Source organism: Microplitis mediator, chromosome 11, assembly GCF_029852145.1.
Source record: "Microplitis mediator isolate UGA2020A chromosome 11, iyMicMedi2.1, whole genome shotgun sequence".
NCBI classification, from domain to species: domain Eukaryota; kingdom Metazoa; phylum Arthropoda; class Insecta; order Hymenoptera; family Braconidae; genus Microplitis; species Microplitis mediator.
In genome coordinates this window covers 19,856,819-19,880,371 of record NC_079979.1, presented here as the reverse complement: position 1 = coordinate 19,880,371, position 23,553 = coordinate 19,856,819, and the positions used below count along the sequence as shown (strand labels likewise).

Sequence of the window (23,553 nt, the reverse complement as noted above, 5' to 3'; positions counted from 1 at the left end):
CCGTATACTGCGACGATATATTCGTCCTTTGGTTGCTCTAGTAATTTATATTTTATTAGTTTTTACTATTAAACGGCACAGGCGTATGAGTAGGTGATAGCTCGAGTAATTGCTGGGCGAAATTGAATCGATTATAGAACAGGAAATGTGAAATGCTCGTGTCGTGTCTAGAAATAATCCTGCTCTCTCGGGGTAAGACCTACGATGACCTCTAAGTTACATTTACACTTTCATACATACATATTATATGCTTACAAATATATATTACAGGTTAAACTTATGGAGAGAACTTATTGCGCGTGATTTACAGCAATTAGTCATTGTACCCGCGTGTTACCTAAGTGATTTTTGTTATCAATGTTGACGCTCGTATGCTTGTGAAACTGCCAACTAAAAATTATTTTTTTTTTCTAAACCAATAGATTTTTCATTTTCTTTTGACACAGAAATTTTCGGTCAATATTCAGAGACATTTCTGACCGGAAATAATAATTCAGAGATCTTCAATTTTTTTAAACAAAATTTCCATTTCTCATAAAATGAAAATTTCGTATTCTTCCATAATAAGTTTGATACAAATTTCGATATACTCCCATGAAAAAAATTAATAAAAAAAATATAAAAAAAATATATTAAAAATACATAAAAAATATATAAATATATATAAAAAATAAATTTTAAATAGCTAACTTTTGGCCGATTTTCGTATAAATCTTATATATTTTAAATATATTAAAAATATATCTTAGAATGTATAAAAAATACATGTATAAAAATATATAAAAAAATATATTTTCTTTATATTTAAAATATATACGAAAATCGGCCAAAAGTTAGCTATTTAAAATATATTTTTTATACATATTTTATATATATTTATATATTTTTAATATATTTTTTTTTATATAAAAAATTTTTTTTTATGGGGGTATTTTTAGTGACAAATGTAAAAATTTTTTTGCCGTATACATTTCAGCTCAAATACATAATTAACATCTCGGCTAAAAATATTTGGCCAAAAATACGGCAAAATTATAGAATTTTATTGAAAAGGCCGAAAGTTGGCTGAAAACTCGCCGAAATTTTATTACTCTTAAGAACCAGACCGAAAATGTCTTGTGTTCACTCCTTGGCCTTTTGTCGGCCGCATTTCGACCGAGAAAAAAATTCTATTATTATTTGGGTTGAAATTTTTCTACCCGAGATCTCCGTAGCACGAAATTTGAAATGAAAATAGAATTGAAATATTCAGAAACCATGTCAGAGATAATGTAGGACAGTTTGATTAATTGAATAAAATGATCAATATTTACACTAGCGAATTGTTATCATATCATATTTTTGTTTTACTGATTGTTACGTTTGTAAATTATTCATCTAACCGTAAAATTGTTGTAACAGCGAGTAGCCAAATCGAATAAATTGTTATTATTATCAATATACTCTCTCTAAATCAAGAGCTCAAATTCATAATGACCGATAAAGCTTTAGTATAACCAAATAACTTGTGCTCGCTGTACAAATACAATTACATCACTTTATGTTACAAACATGTATTACAATCATCTTTATTATTGTGGATGTAGTAATAATATTTGTAGACTAATCCCCATGTTTGTGCTCATTTAGGATGAAAATTATATTATTATGTTTCTGTTGCAATGAAAACATGACCTTATCAAATATTATGTACCGAGTGCTGCGTTCATCTACTGGAGTGTAGTAGACTACGTAGAGCAATATACCATCTCATCTATAAATTACGCTTCGTGAATATCTGAACATTGTATGCCGTATATTTTTCATTAATGAACATTTAATTTATACTGATACTTGTTAAGCTCTGCTACACGGAGAAAAATAATTAGTACTACTCTTTTTTTTTAGATCAACTAAGTTGTAGATTTATCTTTTTTTGAAATAGATGTAGAAAATAATTAAACGTAATTTTTTTACATCTATTTCTCATGTCGTATATCATATGTAAGTGACATAGATGCAGTGGCAATTTGTAAATGGGCCAATTCCCATGTGTACAGACGCGTATATCCTTCTCTGATCAATTCCATGCTGCTCTGATTGATTTCTCTCCCTCGCGGTTCCTTTACCAAGTGACAACGTTCACTAATATATATAGATATACATATATATTTGTGACAGTGTGATAGAAATCGTACACCAATACATGATAATTCTCATGAATAGGCTATCAAGCAGAGCCAATTACAAATTTTCATTTATTGGAAAATTTACATCTAAAGCTTCAATGAACATTACTTGTATATATAGTATATAAATACTTATATTTAATTATATTTCCGAGAAATCAATATTTCGTTGATATTAGTATTTTTTTTATGTAACATTTCGTAACATTCAAGGCAATAAACAAGTACTCAAAAATTTTAAGGTCACTCCTGATGCTGAAAAATATAAAAATATTAAAAAACTTTTGTTCGTAAATAAAACTAGGTCAATGATCAATTTTAAAATACAAGTTGGAAAAAAATTCACATTTATTACAAAAAAAAAAAAAACTTTCATTGGCTTAATTTCCATGCTATTTATAGTTTTTTTATAAATAAACTTCTATCTGTCGATATTAGTAAATTTTTAATGTATTTAAATTAGGGATGTGCGAAACGTGTTCCAGTCGACGTTGCAGTTCGATTTGAATAATTCGGGTATTTCTAAAAAAAAAAAATAAATAAAATATGAGGAAAATTTTTTCAGAAACTTCTCCCGTAGTCATTAAAATATTTTTTACGGGATTTTTTTTAGCTATTATGTAGTTGTGTAAAATAAATAAAATGACAGTGTCAGGTTACAAGTAACAGCAGTACTTCATGACAGTTTGTCAACCACATAGACGTTTATAATCCGTCGGGTATTGTGTGCGTAAATTATAGTACAGCTATTGCATGCTTTCAGAGACCAGCTGCACCCCTGAGCAAAGTGGTCTATGTATATATGCATATATAATATAAATATGTATACACATATCTACATATATGTTTACACACGCCTGAATGTGTGAGTGTGTCCTATGTACTTATAACCATAGACGATAATCTACTAGACGATGTCACGTACTTAGGAAAATTGATGTCTCTATCCATCTGGTGAGAAATTAAACCTAAATCAAAATAAAGATCCAATAAATTAATTTCCCATTTTATTCTTTCGATAAATAATCCCTAAGTAAGAACAAAAAAGAAAAAAAAGCGGCGTATTTCCTGGCGTCTGCATAATCTATAGAGGAAAATCTATATAAAGGGCGGCGTCGCGACTTGTTTTCATGGCGCCCGAAAAGTCTGCCCTTTTACGTTACGAAATGGCCTCATAAATACACTCTCCCCTATATCTCTATCTCCATTTTCATTCTATTCCTTTCACTCGAAAAAAACTTTGTTCTGAAATGTTAAATCTGTGTACGTTAGTACGTGAATCTTTTTGTGTAAATCCCCATTTATATACATTCAACACTTTTGTTGTCGTGTTCATGATCATGAAAACATAAAATTAATAACCGAAAAAACCTGAAAAATAAACTTCAACCAAATGTGCGTTTTATTCTGACTGCAGATAAATATCCCGTGTAAAAAAAAAAAATTATCCTGTCGAATTGACCGGTTTTTTTGAAGAACAAATTTATTTCTGAAAAATGTACTAATTTTGAAAAAATTCCTATCGCATCCACAGCAATTGGAAATTTGTGCTTTTATCGTACATATTTTGCCAAAACCCATGGGGAAATTTTGTTATGATTTTCAGAGCTTTTCTTTGAATTTATAAAAATTAGGGTAGAATTAGCGTTTTTGAATTGAATTCAAAAATTTAAATGAAGTAATTTGTGAAAAACGTGATGACAAATAATTTCCCAAATGTGTAAAAAGATGCGATATGATTTTTCCAGTATTTTAGCAATACTTACGCTTATTTTTTTCTAAAATAAACTTGTTCCGCAAAAGTACCGGTCAATTTTACTGATTTTACTGATAGGGTTTCGCACTTTTCTTTCTATTACACTCAAGTCCACGAACGGTACTATCTTTGTTGCACTTGTACAGTAAATGGAAACTTTGGCCGAGTTTTTCTCTTAAACAAACGAATATTATGAAACAATCAAAGCGCACTTCGCTAGATTAGACAGTAATGCATCAAAGTGCGGTCTGTGTTTTGTATTGAGAGATTTTGTTTCCGAAAAAAACCCAGCCGAAAATATCTAATAACCCCTGTTAATTTACAAACAGTACGTTCATGACCCGTGTAAAAAAGTTGCGGGATTCCACCGGTAATCCGCAGGTGATCAGCTGAATATCATGTGGAAGTCATATTTTGACACAAATATGAATTTCAGATGATTTTCGGATGAGTATCAAATGATAATATGGAAAGAAAGTTAGTAATAGATTGTAATGATTATATTATAAGTTGACACGTAAAATGAGAGATATTTTTTTTTTAAATTAGCAGTAACGAAGTAATCGGGAAACCTGGGGCATAAAGGCCCTTTTCAAAAATTTAGTAAAATTTTTTTTTCTTTCATTTTCGGTCAAATTATGTTATCTCTGATATTTTAAGCTGATTTGCGATATCTGGGGCATAATGGACCACCTGTAAAATAATTTTCTACAGAAACAAAGCTCTTTTAGGTCAATACACTAAAAAAAATTCGCGAAGTGTTTAACAGTTTAATATAAATTCATTGAAATGTTAAAACTCCGGACAGGAGTGAAATAAAATCCACTTCACTCCGAGATCACTCCGCAAAAAAAAACTCCCAATTTCCCCGCAAGAAAAAAAAAATTTTTTGTAATAGAATTTTTCATACAATCTATCACTAGAACTATATTTCTATACTATCTTTGTGTATTCATTAGGAATTCATCCGGAATTCATATTTGTGTCAAAATATGACTTCCACATGATATTCAGCGGATCACCTGCGGAATAACGCAAGTTTTTTATACGGGGATCCAAAACATCTTATAATTTTCGTATCAGGAAAAGCGTTTTCTACACGAAAAGTCAGATTAGACTATTTAAAGTATGCGAACATAATCCGGATGATCAGAAAAGCGTGATCGTGAGCTTGAAATATATTTAATCCGGTTAGGTAATAAATTATGCGTTGAATAGTCATGTAGTTTGGCTCTATTGAGGGAAGCATTGTATCGTGTGTTGGTTGTCATAAAATTTAGCGAAGATATTATATCGCTAGTGAGCTTACGGAGCAGATAAAGTTAAATATAAATGTGTGGGTAATGGAGATGAAAAGGGTTCTCATGGGAGGAAGTTACATTAACCGAATTGAACTATTCTGTCGCATACCCACCTGGGACTAAAATATAATCCGCTGAATAATTTATTATAATTTTGAATATTCAAAAATTATTTCAGTTTATTTAATTATACATAGATATTGATAATTTTATTTAATCGCCGCGGCAATTGGTGAATTATTTATAAATATATGATAACTGTCGGGTCACTGAACTGCTTTTGAATAAATAAGCTTCAGTATAATTAACAAATAACCTACTAATAAGTGTTGAATAATACATCAGCTAATAAAAATTACCAAAAACATTTAAATCGAGCCACTCATTGCGTCCGTACGGATTGACATCAAAGGAAATGTTAAAAAAATTTATATTGGCGATTTGATTATAAAAGTTTTAAATACAATAATAAAGTCACTTTCCCAGAATTATTATTAAATTTTTATTATACATATTCTCTCTATTAATTTTCCATTCGCGAACTCCCGGGTTCTGTTTTATTTTTTTTATTTTTTATTATCATATTTTTTGTGTTCTTTCATCATCAAAGTTATTCGACGCTCATCTCTTTGTTTGCTATTCAATCATACTGTCGATTTTTTCCCGACAGATTTGTCAAATCTCACGTATTTACATTCGCCATTTCTCATTGACTATGGATGTCACTAAATGTCATACGGAGAAAATAATTAACTTCTATTGTAGTAAATTTAAAAGAACATTATTTTTGTATCACTAAAAAATTATTTATTTATTTATTTATAAATACAATTTTTTTTAAATTTGTGTTGCAGATTTTTAAATGATAGAACCATGGATTAATGTATCGATTAAACGAGAGGAAATTGATTTATTTTCACGACGACAGAGTTCTTGTTGAGTTAAATGTAAGTCAAAACATATATATAATTAATTGGGATTCAAAAATTTACTTTTGACATTCGGTGGGTTGAGGGGTCGTTTATATTTTTAATGGATATTTTATAATTTGCGAAGTGAATGATAGTCGTATTTCACTTGAGCGCTATTTGAGTAAATCGTATTATTTTTTTTTTTATAAAAAAATATATACATTGAACATGTCTTCATTGCAGTGACGTTAATTGCTGTCATATTTAAAATTAAAAGTGTCAATTAACGAATTTGCGAGAATATAATTGAGCCATTTAATGTTTTCTGACACTCAAATATTTATTTTATTAATTTTGCCATACAAAAATAAGTGAATCGGCAATCAAATACATGTTAGTTAACTTATATTTTATAAATTAAATATATCAAGTCTTAATATTTATTTTCTAACCGCAGTGTAAAAAATTTTCGGAGTGAACGTGGATTGAATGCGGAGCATTTAAATAAAATCCGTAATCAGTCCAAATTCACTTCCAATTTTTTGATGTAATTTTCAAATATTAATAAAAATCACCAACAACTTCCCGAATTTTTCGAAAATCGTCAACTTTCACAGCGGAAAGTTAACCCGAGTCGAAATTTAGAGTCTATATAGGTCCCTATAGCCCTAAATAGATCCGATTTAGAGCCCTGTAGTCCTGTAGCTCCGACTTTGAACCCGGAGGTCCTAACATTCACTGAGAGGTCCGATTTTGAGCCTTCAAGTCCGACAAAATTAGTCCCGTAATAAATTTCGATTCATTATAATTGAATAATTTATGATGTTTATTATTAATATTATTATTATTACAATAAACTAGGGCTACAGGCCCTAAATCGGACCTAATTTTAATTTTCATCAGGTCCTAGATTGAGCCCGCAAGTGCCGAAAACGGAAATTTGAAGCACCTCAGGGACCAAAATTGGACCTAATTTAACATAGAAACAGACTCTATTTAGAGCCAAGTCCGAAATAGGTCCGACTTTAGAAGGCTCTAAGTGGGCTCTAAATTTCGACTCGGGAAAACTCTATTCAAAAATTTTTAATTGCCGTCAAGAAACAGTCGAGGGTTTTGCTAGTGATCTATATAAACATAAATAATTAAAAAAAAAGTTTGCTGCATTATATCCACTGGTTGATTGTGTAAAACGTCATCATCTTTATTCTTTCGTCCTCTCATTTTATTTTCCACGATTACAATCAAAATCCACCCGCTGTAGTTCAAAGCATCAACATCAGCAGCAGCAGGTGAGATTTTTATCAGCTTCATTAACCCCGCGCAAGCTTGACTTAGTCTCTATCGATCCCGGAGATGAAAATACTGGTAAATATTGAATAGGGAGCAGTAAAAGTAGTTGCTGCAACAGCAGCAGGGAGTAAGGGAGTAAGGCAGTAAGGCAGTGTCAGTAGTATGGCGTGAAAAATAGTTGAAGCACTATGCCAGGCTCACTAGCAATCCGTGAATCCATAAAATTTAAAATGCCTGCGGAGATATACAGAGTACGAATCCAATTTGAAATTCATCTCGGGCTGTTATATCAAGTCGCATCGTTGCCAGAGGTGAAACCCCGAGAAAAAACAAGACACTTTTGTTCCGCTCACTCTCTTATTCTTATTCTTCCTATTTATTTTATCTCTTTATTATTATTATTTTATTTTAATATTTTTATTATTTTTTTTTTTTCACTCTCTTGTTTTGTCTTGGCTAACAAATGCTGTAGCAACGTGTTGTATACGCCTCGACGGTTTAAAATACTTACCCCAGTAGAAATAACACAATAAAGACATGCCAACTCGGTCTCGTCTTTTACCTTCAACAAAATATAACAAAACTGTTTAAAATCACTTTTACAATTAAAATTATACCATCAGTTATGTCAATCCTGTTTTTTTTTCTTTACTTTATTTTCTTAAAAAATAATTTATTTACCCAATTTTAAAAATTAATTTTAATTTTGAGGCTGCAGTAAAAATTTCCGATTTTCCTAATCGGGCATACGTCGTTATGATTCTCTTCCTTATGCTGAATCACGATTGTCGATACGAAGATTAGTATAGTCGAAGTCCATTAACCCGGACAGTTAGTCTACGGGGAAGCGGAAATTTCCTGGGAATTCCGACTTACCGAATGCCACTTTTCCTTTAAAGAGTACACGCATGTGCTTTTACATCACATATATGATGCAAACATAAACATAAACAGACACAAACAAATGTATAACATCGGATGGGAGACAGCGTAGCTCGTATTGGGGGTCAAGATTAAGGGAAAGTTCCGAATTAATGGAATCCGACTAGAAAAATTAAAAAAAAAACCCAGTCGATACAGTCGGTATTCTACTCATACCTCCGCTTCCTTCCCAGACAGCATTCAAGTCAGAATGACTGCTTCACGACGCATTTTTGAAGGAGTCTTCAAGAAGTCTTATAACGACTTCTTAAAGGTGTCATTTTTAAGAACTCCTAATTAAGAATTTTTGGAGACTCCATAAATAAGACGTCAGTTTTGTGACGTCTTAATGTATTCTTTTTTTAACTTTTTTGAAGTCAAAATGAAGTCAAAATTAGGAACTCCTTAAGACGTCATGGTAAGTTCATTCTGAAGTCTTATTTGCGGAGTCAGAAAAAAGAACTCTTTAAGAACTCTTTTTAAAGACGTCTTACTGAGTTCGCTAGGTGGCGCATTCGACATCTTGAGAACTTCTTAAAGACTTCTTTAACATGTTTTTAAGACGTCCAAATCATAAATAGGAACTCATCAAAACTCATCAGAACTCATCAAAACGTCATTTTGCTATCTGGGTTGTGGGCTCGAATCCAGCTTCCGACAAACGACTTTCAGTTAACATTCAGCACCCAGTAAAATGCCTCCCCAGATAGCAAAATGACGTCTTGATGAGTTCTGAATGAGTTCCTATTTATGATTTGGACGTCTTAAAAACATGTTAAAGAAGTCTTTAAGAAGTTCTCAAGATGTCGAATGCGCCACCTAGCGAACTCAGTAAGACGTCTTTAAAAAGAGTTCTCAAAGAGTTATTTTTTCTGACTCCGCAAATAAGACTTCAGAATGAACTTACCATGACGTCTTAAGGTGTTCCTAATTTTGACTTCATTTTGACTTCAAAAAAGTTAAAAAAAGAATACATTAAGACGTCACAAAACTGACGTCTTACTTATGGAGTCTTCAAGAACTCTTAATTAAGAGTTCCTAAAAATGACACCTTTAAGAAGTCATTATACGACTTCTTGAAGACTCCTTCAAAAATACGTCGTAAAGAAGTCATTCTGACTTGAATGCTGTCTGGGTCATTATTGACAGCTCTATTAACAATCGAGATTTCCGATAAAATAATTAAAAAATTTATTTTTGCCTGAATTCAAATTTGAAACCACGCATAACATTTATTGAATACTGTTTTATATTCAAAAATTAGGTAATTATATTAATGGATTATTGTAAAGGACTTAATAATAAATTAAATGATAATATTTAAATTTAACCCGAGCGACTGTACATTTAATTTAGCACTCTTGTCGTAGCAATTAACAGATAATTATTTGAATTCACCCATCCAAGTATTAGAGTACCACGTATGTACGATTTTGGTAAATGGACAATGGTAAACATGACCGATAATGTATGCCTGTCACATCGTACTACGCCTCACGGGCGATGTCACAAGGCACGTACAGTTGCACGCTTTGTTTTGCCATTACCTTGATTATGAGAGACCCACTACACATATATATAGATATATGTGTGCAGTATACTTATATATACATCCAGCTGATATGCTACTGGGAGAGACACAGACATTGCTTGATCCTCAGGGGAGCTAAAAGGACTCGAGAGGGTTTCAACCTGATGCATCCTGGCCGCAAGACTTAAACTTACTGGCTTTGTTGTAACTCACGTGCTCACCATAATATTTTTTTCAACATTCTCCTGTCTCTCCTCCACTCAATTTACGACGCAGTTCATTATTATTTCATTCACGCTCGCAGCACGATCGAAAACTTGGAAAAAATTTTGTCATTGAAGAAAAAATTTTACTGAATTACTATTCTCGATTTGTTTTTATTTCATTAATCAGAAGGTTCAAGTTAATAATACATGTGATGTAAATAATTCGGTCAGTCGAGCTGTGAATATTTATAAATTCAAATGTCATGTTCTATAAATTACTTGGGAAAAAAACAAATAATTGGTGAAGATTTTTTTAGCAAAAATGTCATGAAACTGATGAAATAATAAATTAATATCAATTAAGTTATTTTTATGATAACGAGTGATGAAAATTTATCATTTCTATTTTCAACAGTTGATGTATTTTTATATGGATATTAATGGATTTGCTGACTCGGATAAATAATAAATAGCAATAGAAATTACTAGAGTAACAATAAAATGATAATAACAAAATTTTGAAAGAGCACAGTAGACGGAGCAAGAAATTAATCACAATTAGGTTCTATTATTTGAGTCTTAAACCCGAGATTGAACAATATAAACCGTTCATGGTCTCTGCACTGCTGGCTGGGAGCATATAGATAACTCTCTATAACAACCAGCAGCAGCTATTCTCTCGCATCTCCCGTCTTGTCTAAGTCCAAAGTCTTCTGGCACGTGAAGTAAAGCCAACTGCGGTAGAAATTTCATCTAATTCCGAGCGTGCTAAGTTAGTTTCCATGGGGACCGGGTTGAATATCCATTAAAGATCGAAGACTGAGATCACCAGTGAATTTAGCTCCTGAATCCCCTACGGTAAACGATCACTTTGGCTCATCGCTTATTTGGACCAGCGACATCAGAGATGTTTAATCGACGTGACATGAAAAGCCTTCATGTTGAGATGATTAATGGCTCCACCGAAAATCGAGTGTTGCTCTGATCCTCGGGACATTACACATTCAACCCTTTAAATTTACTCTTCTGCAGATAATTAACAAATTTCAAATGCTCGCGAATCCAAAAGCCCACGACAGATTAATTAATAATTAACATTTTCATTCAAAATTTAATTTTTCTCTGGAAAATTCTAAACCACGCGGAAAAAAGTCTGCTTCAGACGTTAATCTATGGCGTTTTCAAAAATATGCGGCCGCATGCCCAACGGAGGTCATGAAAATATAAAATTAATCAAAGTTTTCGACATTAATTTCGAAGCCAATTGACTTTAATTGGCATCAGGCTCATCAGTTGCGTTATCTTCTTTGCAATAGTCCGCTTATCATATCATTCTGATATATTTTATCAATTATAGACCCAATTTAATGCGAGAAAATCAGTGAAAAATTTCATGTCGGGAGTGAAACAGCTTTCGCGCTCAAAGTGAGCAATAAAATTCCGACTGCTTATTAATTCCATAAATTAGTCAGTCATCCGTTTGAATTTCGACTGAAACTGTCTCTAATTAAAATTTCAATCAAAAAAAAAAAAAAAAAATAGATTTTATTGATTATTGATTAAGTAAATTTATTAACTCGAAATCTTGTTAACACTATCGAAGATTGTGAGGATAACAACAAAAGATGTTAGCCAAAGGATATTTGGACGGGATTACGACGTCACGTCAATTAATCACGCCAAGCCCATGTACTGTTGCAACACATCATCCAGACAAGCGCTTGTATCATCGCGTGTACATGCGTACATACATTACACACATTGATATCCATGTTTGTGTGCGTGCGTATGTGTGTGTAGATGACTGCAGCCTTGACTAGACCTATATAGTCCCTCATGTCTAGTCCCTGTCCCTGGTCCCTGGCCTAACGCAATTGTAGCGTTATTAAACGTGCGTTGTTGCGTTATAAAATGTATTGTCGGATGCCGAGCACACGCGGTAAATCATTGGCACTGTGCACACGCCATAAATGACCGACGAGATCTGGCATGCATGTGCAGATACAGACAACCACCGACACCACCACCACCTCATGTATTTCAGATATAATTACTAACGTCTACGTCATAAACACACGCCTAGCTAAAGAGCCATTGATTATTATAAACATCAAAAATATATATACACATACATATATATCATTTTTATATTTTATTTAACTTCGAGTGCCCGAGTACCGCGGAAACTGATAATAAATAACGGATCTTTTTTTACTTTTTTAGTTATTTTGTTATTTTTATACCCATGAATGATTAATTTCCGTGTGTATATTTTCAACCAACAGAAAAAAATAGAAAAAAAATATTAGGCTGATAAGTTTTTTTTTTTAGTTTAAAACCGCAATATTACAAGTACTCGTCTTGAATGAACTTCCGGATCCACAATCAAAGTATACCTCAGTGCACTTGGATAAAGTACATCGGATATTTTAGCAAATACACTATCTCGTAGCTTCTAACAATTTTTTTTTTTTCATATTAATAATAAAGTTTTTGAATTAAAATTATCTGGCTCGTTATTTGTTGCATTTTTTTTTACTCATATTTGTTGAAAAAATTATTTCTCCACGCAGAAAATATTTTTCAAGCAGAGTAAATAAAATTAATACGGCCAATAGAAATTTTTGTTATTTTTAAAAATCTCGAGCGATCGATAAATAGTCAAAAAATAAAAGTCGCAGTCGCAAAACTATTTGCACATTACTTTTGAGCTTTCAATATATCCCATAAACTCACAAAATCCCTCGTATACTTTGAAATATTGACTTTAAGTCACTATAATCCAGTCAAGTTAAAAATCCACTGTGCACTGCATTTTTATTTTGAACTATCGGTAATCTCCGTTATATATAAAATAAAAAAAAAAAAACATTAACTAAAATTTGACATTGAACTTTCATAGAAGAATTTTTCTTTGCATCCAACAAATATTCGATACATATATGAAAGTTATAAAGACATAAATGCCAAAGGGAACAGGATATCCTGGTTCGTCCGCAAAAGGCAAACGTCTTTCATTCTCTTGGTTCGCTTGATATCAAGCATCTCGACTAGACGCGTCGTTATATGCCTCGAATGCAAAACCGAAGCTTCACAAGAAAACCCACCACTACCACAAATTTACACTCACATGCACACACATATAAATTTCCATCTGTGTATATGTATATATATGTATATAAATATATTTCATGGACAGCATTGACCCCTGACCCCTGACTGATCTCGTTGGCCCAGCGCTCAACTCGTTCCAGCTTTTATGTCAACACAAAGCCACTCCTTATCATATCACAGGTCAAAAAAATCAATGACCCAGTTATACGAAAAAATATATATTCAATTAAAATTTATGTAATATTCATTTTAAAAAAAGTTACAGATTTTTAATCATAATAAAATAAATAAAATTTTTTTTAATCCACAATAAAACTACAAAAGTATGACAAGTCTACTCGAAGATATTTTTTGAAATCCAACATCGTTTGGAATTCGGAACAAACAACTTTTTGAAATTATATTTATTTTTTGGTCTTTTTGTTATGAGGATTTTGAACCCTCTTGAAATCTCTCCTATCTTGCAGGCTTATCGAGCTTTGCACACGGATTGTACTCACCATCGTCACTTCTATCCACATATAGACATATATATATATATATAAACCTTTCTTTTAATACATATATAGACATATGTGTGCAGAGTATAGATATACAAGCCTTGATTCTGGATGAGGAAAAAAAAAGTACCAAGTACAACAAAATTGAAACACGCTCAATGCGCTTCAACGCACACTCATCCTAGACCCTAATCAAACTGGCTTCTCTCGCACGAGTGCCGGTCTTTATACACACGAAAACGAGCCATAGGAATTATCCACGCCCGTAAGTCCTCGTGAATGGCTCGTTAAGCTTTTGAAATCGAGCACGGGAATCTGCTCCACGACGACTCAGCCTCCTCTTCTACCTCCCCCCTGGCTCCACCGCCTCCTCACGAATTCTCTTCATCCGCTATATAATACATTTTACTAGGATTTCCACGCTATTCGCACAAATCTATAGACATCTATACCCGCGTTCTTATTCTTTTTTTGTTAATTTAAAGTTTTATAAAATTTTTTATTTTTACTACTCAGCTACGACTATTATGATATATTTTTTATTTAACTTTTCATAGTTTTGTTGGCCCGTTCAATTCATTCCTTGGCGCGACATCCACTTAACCCACTTTTTTTTACTTTACACTAATTTCAATTTTCCATAACTCCCATTCCCACTTTTTTACTATTCCTCTCAATGAGTTTAAGAGAAAATGTCACATACAAATTGTGTCTCCATTAGCCAGAATTCATGTTAGCATCACACGTTTCTTTTTATTTTCCTTTTAATATTTTTTTTTTTTTGTTAACATACCGAATAAAAGTTGTGTATGTCACGACGACCTACTTCGCATAATGAGGAAAAGCCATAAAAACATTCAACACATTTTAAACTATATACAATTAGCTTGATAAATCTAAACTACAATAATTAAACTTTTTTTTTAATTATCGATGCATAAATATTAATTGTTGACATACGCGATTTCGAGATGAAAGATTTTATTTTAACTATGGAGGTGATTCAGTGATAAAGTAGCGTAAATAATAAAAGCTACAAACATATTTATATACAGCTTATATCCATTGAGAATATAAATATGTATTATTCCAGGTGCGTATGTAGTGAAAAACACACCAATAGTTTACATATAATACGATCTGATCAATATCGCGTAATTTATTCCTCTCGGTCACGTACTAAATACAATATGACTCGTTACACATTTTTAACACGTGTAACGTGCGTAAATCGACGTACCATTCAGACTTATTCATATGTTTTTTAAATCCATACTTCCTATTAAAGCGAAATCACGATCTATGACAAATAAAACTATTTTCTTTGTTATAGTAATTATACAGTTTATTTTTGTTTGAAAAAAAAAAAAAAAAAATTGTGCCATGACCGGGATTCGATCCTGCAATCTCGCGCATGGATTTCATTTTTTCGATAAATTTTCTATATTTTTATGTTTTTTGGTGTCAAACTCATAAAATATATTAAAATACCTGGACAATGACGCGGATTCCGTACGGAGTAAATGCGGATCGGGTAATTTTTTTAGTTATTCAATCCCCCAATGTAAAATTCATTTCGCAGAAGAGTTTTATTTATATTATTCACAATTTTATACACTGATAAAAAATTTCTCCTCGGACAATTAAATTGGTTTTGTTAAATTCTGTTAAACTAAAATTTATTTGAGACGACTAAATTTTATTACGTCAACATAATTTATTTTGTCATTTTCTATAAATGAGTTGATAGACTCTGTTTAGTTGACATTAATATTTCTTTCTCTAAGATAATAAAATCATTTGGTAAAGTTAAGAAAATATTTATTTAACGGACAACTAAATTATTTTATAGTGCCAACAAACCCAAATATTGAAGCAAAATATTATTATATTAACTAATAAATATTACTTAAAAAACAAATAAAAATATTACTTCATTAAACAAAAAAATTTATTCATTTAGAATAAATATTTGGGATACCCCAAAAAAAAATAAACTTTTTTTTTTTTTTTCAAGTGAATAAAATTGATGTAATAATGTCTTTCTAAATTGATGTAAGTAATAAAATTTACTCTCAACATATTTTTAAAGAAGTTTTTCCTTATTATTTCTTTTCAAAATTTGAAATTGGCGCCAATATTATACTTTTCGCAAAAAATATAAAAATGTTTTTTTTTTGCTTTTAATAGTGTAAAATGATACTAGATGTCATTCTTGACCATTTTCGAAAGTTTTTCGAGAAAAAAAAATTTTGACGAAATTTTGAGGGTATCCCATTTTGCCGGCCTATCCCGTTTTGCCCCCACCCCCTACCCTATATTTGTTCGAGGTTAACAAATATATATTTAAACCTAATGATTATTGATTTAAAAAGTTATAGTAGTTCGGTGCTCGCCACTAGATCGCGCCCACCTCTTGTAGTGTCCCTGGTAAGAAACTTACTTCAGAGTTATTATATTCCATTCTTGAAACGTCCATGGGACGGTTTTTCCGCTGTAAATTAGCAGATTGATAATGACCCTGTTTTCGAATGAAATATAGGAGTCTCCTGTATTACACTATGACATTAATGTTTAATATTAATGTTTCCTTGAACAATTTTTGTCATAGTACAAGAAAAAGTGCGTGTCAAGGAAATAAAATATTGTTCTTAATGTGCATTTATTCGATTGTTAAATAAATACTCTGTCATCTCAAACTAATATGTAATTACTAATAATAAGTCATTCTCTAAGGCTCACTAATATATATCATTATGACTACTTTATAAGCTCTACAGGCAATAAATTTGATTTTGTGTTTGCTACTTAACGCGTAATTACCTTTACTAAATATTTCGCAGTTTCTAATGATTCGTTTTGTTGGTGGATTATAAAATACTTCGTTAAAACAGCAAAATATATATTCGGCAATGGGCAATCAAATCATTTTATTGTCATAACTAAAATTTAGTTGTCAGAAGAAAATTTTTTTCCCAGGGTATATATTTCTATCTATAGATGCAAAAAAAAGTCAATGAACTTCCGAGCTAGTAGTTATTAATTTTTTCCGTGTAACTAACAATTGACCACTTTCTTATTCAAACTAAAAAAAAATTTATTTCTTTTTTAATTTAAAAGTTGTAACACCTATCGCTGTATACCGATCATTAGCATGATACAACATGGCATTAAAAAATCCGGTCTTTTCATGGATCGAATCGAGTTGTTTTATGTATAACGAATCACTTGTGTTGAGTGTTGGGAGTAGTAGAGCGCGAAAAAAAAACGAACAGGCATAAAAAATAACAAAACTAAAAAAAAAATAAAACAACGTCAGCCGTCTTGAAATACTGCAAAACGATATTATTCATGCATTAAAAAAAATTATAAAAAAATAACGTCATACATGTTCTTATACCTGTGCATATAAACATGTATATGTATATATATATGTATAGATATATAAATACGTAAAAGGTATATTTAAGTCACGCAATGTGAACAACGGCGCTCTAATCACTATGACCTTCATAAAAAATGATATAAATTTAAAACACTTGCATGAATACAGTCTAATGACTTGCAATAAAAAAATGTCACATTATATTCATAAAGAAAGAAAAAAGTTTTCAAATAATTACCATACGTTTAAAATAAAATGTTTACTTTGACAATTGATCAAACAAGACCGCCACATTTATTATTCTAAAATAATAATTGTGATGATTGTCTGTGTCCCGAAGGTGTTTTCTTTTGACCGGCAGTTTACTCTTGAATGCTCGGCAATCAATCGACCATCAGGAAACGGGCGCTCATTTTCACCTGGTGTGAGTTCGGTTGGTTGCTGATGGGGCGCAAACTCTACCACCATGACAAAGAAAGTATCAGGAATCTTTTATATAGTCATACTGATATTCCGCCGCGGACGGATAGATAACTAGTGATGGAGTATGTAGTGATAGCGTAGTAGAGTGTAGGACAAGACCTACCGCAGAAAATGACAAGTATTGGAGTATATGGTGCTGTCATCGAGGAAGCACGAATTCTGCATTACTTGGTCGGATTCTGTTGGCTGGTCATTTGCTGGCTGATGTTGGCTTCAGTTTCAGTTTCAGCTTCGGCTTCAGCTTCTGCATGTTGGATACCATGTGATACGTAAGGAATGAAATAGAAGCACGATGAGGACGCGGCTGGTGAACCAGGGCTTGCTAGCAGACTAAACTCAGGAGATCAACGACCTATAGGCTGATCCAGGTCACTCCCTCGTGTACTCTCGGCACTCGTTGCGCGTCGAGAACGCCAGCATATCGTCGTCTATGCTCGCGATTGCGTGGCACAACTATCCTCCTTACTCGCTTCCACTGCCGCTTAAACTTGTACCACCTCCACATTTATATCCTTATTCACCTTATTCCCCATGTCCTCCACACGCCACGTACATGCATTTATTTCCGTTAGTATTACCTAAACTGCAACGTCCATATTAAACACACGTGAGCATACGTTACGACCAATTCACGTGCCAATAGTCCCTTGCACAAAAATACCGATAAATTTTTTTAACTATTTTTATTCAAGTGCTGAGCCAGAGCTGGAGCTAGACTGGTCTAGACGATGAGATCACGATACTTGTAAACTTTGCCTCCAGGAAATTAGTCGAGTTAGTTCAAGTGGTGCTTTCGCATAAAAGACTTCAAACGTGTATACCATTCGCGTACACGTGTAGAGAAGTAAAGGGACCGGAGTAGACAGCGACGTGTGAACTATTCATTAAAGCTTTCCAAGCTTCTCGAAACTTATTACGCCTGTGATGCCTCCAGTCACTTTTTTACGATCCTCGACATTTTTTAATTATATCAAAATATTTATTCATTTTTTTTATCTCAAAAAAATAACCACCGGCAGTTAATTCGTGCGACTTTTCACCAAATCTGTCACATTAATTTTTATTTTTAAAAAAATTTTTGCTGTCTTCAATTACATTGATACTTTTGTTTCACTTGTTTGAGATTTCTATCGTGACTTTTAAAAATATCAAGTACAAAAATTCGTTTCCGGGAGAAGATGAAAAATTTTTAGTCTCTCTTAATTAATAATAAATTTAAAAAACAGATAAATAAAATGAAAAACAAGAAATAAAACTGATTTAAAGTGATAGATGTAGTCATTAATCTCATCAGCATAGCACGTGTGACGATGAAGCATGCATAAATGCAGACGATTGGTATAACGATGCACACGAATGCCTAGAGGATTTCGCGCTTACATACATGTATATTCATATGTGTGCATTATATGGATCCATTTATATATATATCTGCATATATATGTTTGGATAAGTCTATGGAGAACAGTGCGGCCGATCTCGATATGATTAATGGCGCGTATACATGTACATGCGGGACAGACAGCTGTGGATGACTCGCACATGAAGAGCCAAATCGGTTCACCTCACGTCCTCTCACTGGTATCATAGGAACACGATTACCTTCCGTCGCATTCCTCAGTACAAACTAAACTCCATTTCACCCTCGGCCTCTTCCCATCCCCCTATCAGCACTGATGTGTCTGTATCTCAATGCCCAGTGACCACGATACGATACTCTGTTGGCTGTTATCATTCTATTGTCTGTTTAATGTTTATGTTTGACACACAGTTAGCTTGATTTCTAATGCCGTCTAATTACACCATCTTCAATTACTCTGTTTTCGTCAGAATCATTAACTGGGACCAGTGGACCAAAATTACACCACTTTTTGACCCATTTTCACCCACAGTAGTCCATAATTTTGATCCTTTTGGGCATAACTACACACGATATTAACATTTTTTGTTAGTTTTCGAGCATTCTAGCAGGAAAAAGTCAAATAGATTCCGGAGAGAAATTTTTTTTTATGGACAAACGAGACCTAGACTTTCGTCCAGTTCGTCCTCTTGACACCTCCATTTTTTAATCCTCAATCAAATATCTAATCAGTGGACCCAGGATTTTTGCGTTAATTTAAAAATAATTAATAATCAGTGGCGTGAAATTTTTTATATTACGGGAAAAATATTGGTCTTATGGAAAAATTTTTCAAACAAAAATTGTAGGAAATTTAATTTTCTGAAAAAAATGTCTCTTATAATTTTTTCTTAAGACTTATAAGAAAGCCGTAATTTGAAAGTTAAGATTTTCATAATTAATCAAATTTTGAATCAATAATTATGAATCTTAATTTTAAATTACGGTGAAAATATTGATCGTATAAAAAAATCATAAGAGACATTTTTTTTAGAAAATTAAATTTCCTACAACTTTTGTTTAAAAACTTTTTTAATAAGACCAATATTTTCGCCGTAATATCGAAAATTTGAACTACTCATTTCAAAAATAAGGCGAAAATCTTGTCTCTACTAATCAGGGTTTCAAGATCGACCTGAATCAAAAACCTCAAAATCTTAACTTCCTCTTTGCACTTTATACCACCCCAGTACATAAAGTAATATTTTTCTATTTATATTCTATTGAACTCAAGTTCTTGAAAACTCTACAACCGTATCCACATTTAACTCTGCTGACAAACTCATAACGAGTTCTCAAAACTACGGAAATACACTTTCACGTCTGTAGGAAAATAGCATACATTTAAGTTCTCAACTAAATATAACCCGATATTTGACAATGTTGTCATGTTTAGCACACATATGTCTATATCTATATCTGTACATATGTCTGACAAATGTGTAATTCACTTGGCATGGTTTTGAATGAACCAACTGTACCGAGGCTCTCTGAGTTGTACACCGGCTACTATATATACATATATTGCATGCCATTCACTTTGATTATTCACAATTAACAAACTCGATGCGTAAACTCGTGCGGTAAATTAATTAGCGGTGAGTTGAACCTTTCATTCAATGTATTAACAACATCCTAGTTTATTTCAAAAGTTAATGCATACGTAAGCTCATAAAAATAAATATATTTATATATAAATTCTAATTTTTTGTACTCGTTATTAGTAATTAAATAATTTTGGACGTTTTGGATTTTACTGTATCGATTTATTTATTTATTAGCTTTCAAATTCACGAGCTAATTGAATTTAATTGATCTGATGAATAAATTTTGTATTTAATTTTATTATTAATATCGTTTTTAAATTAAAAAATTAATTTTTCATTTATGCGACATGTAATATAACATGTAATTAATATGACCTCGTTGGCTTTAATTATTTATATTATAATATGTGAGAACGATATTCTCTCTATAAAGGTAAATTCTATATTAACGACGACGAGGTTCATATGATATATATTTTACAGTCTCACAGATAGAAGAGATAGAGGCAAAGAGAGAAAGAGAGAGGGAGATAGGGAGACTTAGAACTACTGCTTGCAAGGGGTTGCGGTCTCTAGTGTTAATTAGGCCACCGGTTGCACGATAAATGACCGCCAGTGTCACATGTACCTTGTATAAATTAAACCATATATGAGTTACGCGATTCTCCAGAGAAATTGTACTAATTTTAATATCTGAATGTTACATTACTATTATTATTATTAGTCTTTAGATTTTTAATTAAAAACGTAGATTAGGCATTCGGATAAAAAAATTTTTGACCCTACGGCATCGAGAATTTGAGACGTCAAAGGTCAATTTTTGTAGTTGAACCTCAGAGACTCTGAAAAAGGCGGGATTTTTTTCAAAATTTTATTGTAATTTTGATATAAGGGAAGGGGGGGCAAAACGGGATACTTAACGAAAAATTTAGTTTTTAGGGACATAAATATCGTAAATTGGCTTCATTTTGATTCTATTTGAAATAAATATAACGAATTTTAGACTGCCATCAGAAAAAAATTTTTTATTTTCTGCGGGCAAAATGGGATACCCCAAAAAAAAGTAAATTTTTTTTTTTTTTTTTAAGTGAATAAAATTGATGTAATAATGTCTTTCTAAATTGATGTAAGTAATAAAATTTACTCTCAACATATTTTTAAAGAAATTTTTCCTTGTTATTTCTTTTCAAAATTTGAAATTGTCGCCAATATTATACTTTTCGCAAAAAATATAAAAATGTTTTTTTTTAGCTTTTAATAGTGTAAAATGATACTAGATGTCATTTTTGACCATTTTCGAAAGTTTTTCGAGAAAAAAAAATTTTGACGAAATTTTGAGGGTATCCCATTTTGCCGGCCTATCCCGTTTTGCCCCCCCCCTTCTCCTATATTATTACTGAGAGTATAATTGGAATAATAGGGACGAAATAAATAATTGAGAGATTTGAATAATGAAGGGAGCAATAATTTCTGAGCCATAAATTGATATAAAAAAGAAAATAATCAGCGAAGAGTTGAATATAAGCTCGAGCAGGTAAGAGCAGAGATTACAGAGGCCGCAAATACTCGGCGGTTGGTACAGCGGCAATCAAATCGAATTCGGTTTACAAAAGAATAAAGAGGGACTTTGATTGAAAACAGCTCGGTTTCAATCTCTCGTTCATCTCGCGTGCTCCAGCAGTCTGGGTGAATAAACACTGGCTTTCTCGCTTCCGATAGTCGATGCGATGCGCACTCTGGTACTCCGGCGAATCAATTCTCTTCGGGACTAGTGAGGTGTTAAGACCATTCTTCTTCACTTTAAATTACAAAGATTAAATGAACTTGAGTTAAGCCCCTCGCGGTCCTTTTTTACACGTAAATCATTATCACAATCACTATTTTTTTTTTTTCACGACCGCTTTTTTAATACTATTCGCTTTTATAAATACTTGAACAAACCTACCCATACTTTATAGCTAAATCGATAAATATATGAGATCAGAAGATGTGTCATCATCAAACTGAGAAGAAACTTGATGGAAAACGTTAATGTTTAACTTATCTCCCTTTCCCTTATCGTACGGAACATTAGCAATAAATCATAATGGTAATGGTTACATTTTCCATCTATATATATGTATATGTACATATATATAGGTAAAGCAATTTCGACAATACAGAGACTTGGATACACACGCATTTGTGGGATTGGTGACGCATCTCGATATTCCCAGTCATATATGTATATATATATATGTATTACTCATGATATCATGTCGTCGAAAACTTCCGCTCTGTCTACCGTTCAAATATATCCACATTACATAATATATATATATACTTATGTATATTTATTTATATTAAAAAATAAATTCAAATTTAAACTTCAAAGACTTAAATATTACTAGTATCTTTTGAGGATAAGAATATATATATAGATAGGTAGTAAATTCTATTCGACCATGAGATCAAAATCTTGTATGGTCGTCCAAAAAATTATTGCATTAAATTTATAATATAAATTATATAATAATAAGAAGCAGTAAAAAAAAACTTCAACCTCGAGTTCATTCCATTTGAAAGTTTCTAAATCAAAAAAGTAATTGTACGCGACCCTACGAAATTTCCCAAATGTAGGAAGACATGTAAGGCTCGGAGGAAGCATATTCATATATATATGTATGTATATAATGCGTCATGTTGGCAAGACGTATTAAAATTTATGTCAGCAAGGAAAATAATGAAAAAAAAATTTATCGCGCAATAATCTTAATGATTATACAATGCAAAGTTATTTTAAATTTATAAACCTTATTTTATCATCTCTTATGTATAAGAATACAATTCTTTAGCGTTTTACTATAATACTATTTTATTTATTTATTTTTTTTTCGTGTCACGGCATTCCGCCGGTAAATTTATTTTCCCACATGAATTTTATCCCGTAATTTTTCATAAAATCCACGCGTTCCTTTCGCTAGAGAATTTAATTCACATTATACGTACATAAAATACGTAACAAACTAAACAATGAAAATTTTACATAAATATCGCTAGCA

The 23,553-nt window shown here is 32.0% G+C and overlaps 1 protein-coding gene across 2 annotated transcripts in view; it reads left to right on the top strand.

Moving 5' to 3' along the window:
• Positions 1-23,553, top strand: part of LOC130676839 (uncharacterized) — a 138,666-nt gene that overhangs the window by 100,614 nt on the left and 14,499 nt on the right. For both annotated transcript variants that reach the window (XM_057483320.1, XM_057483321.1), the window contains one exon: positions 6,080-6,172. The gene's annotated coding sequence lies outside the window, so the exon portion shown is untranslated. The remainder of the gene's footprint in view (positions 1-6,079; positions 6,173-23,553) is intronic.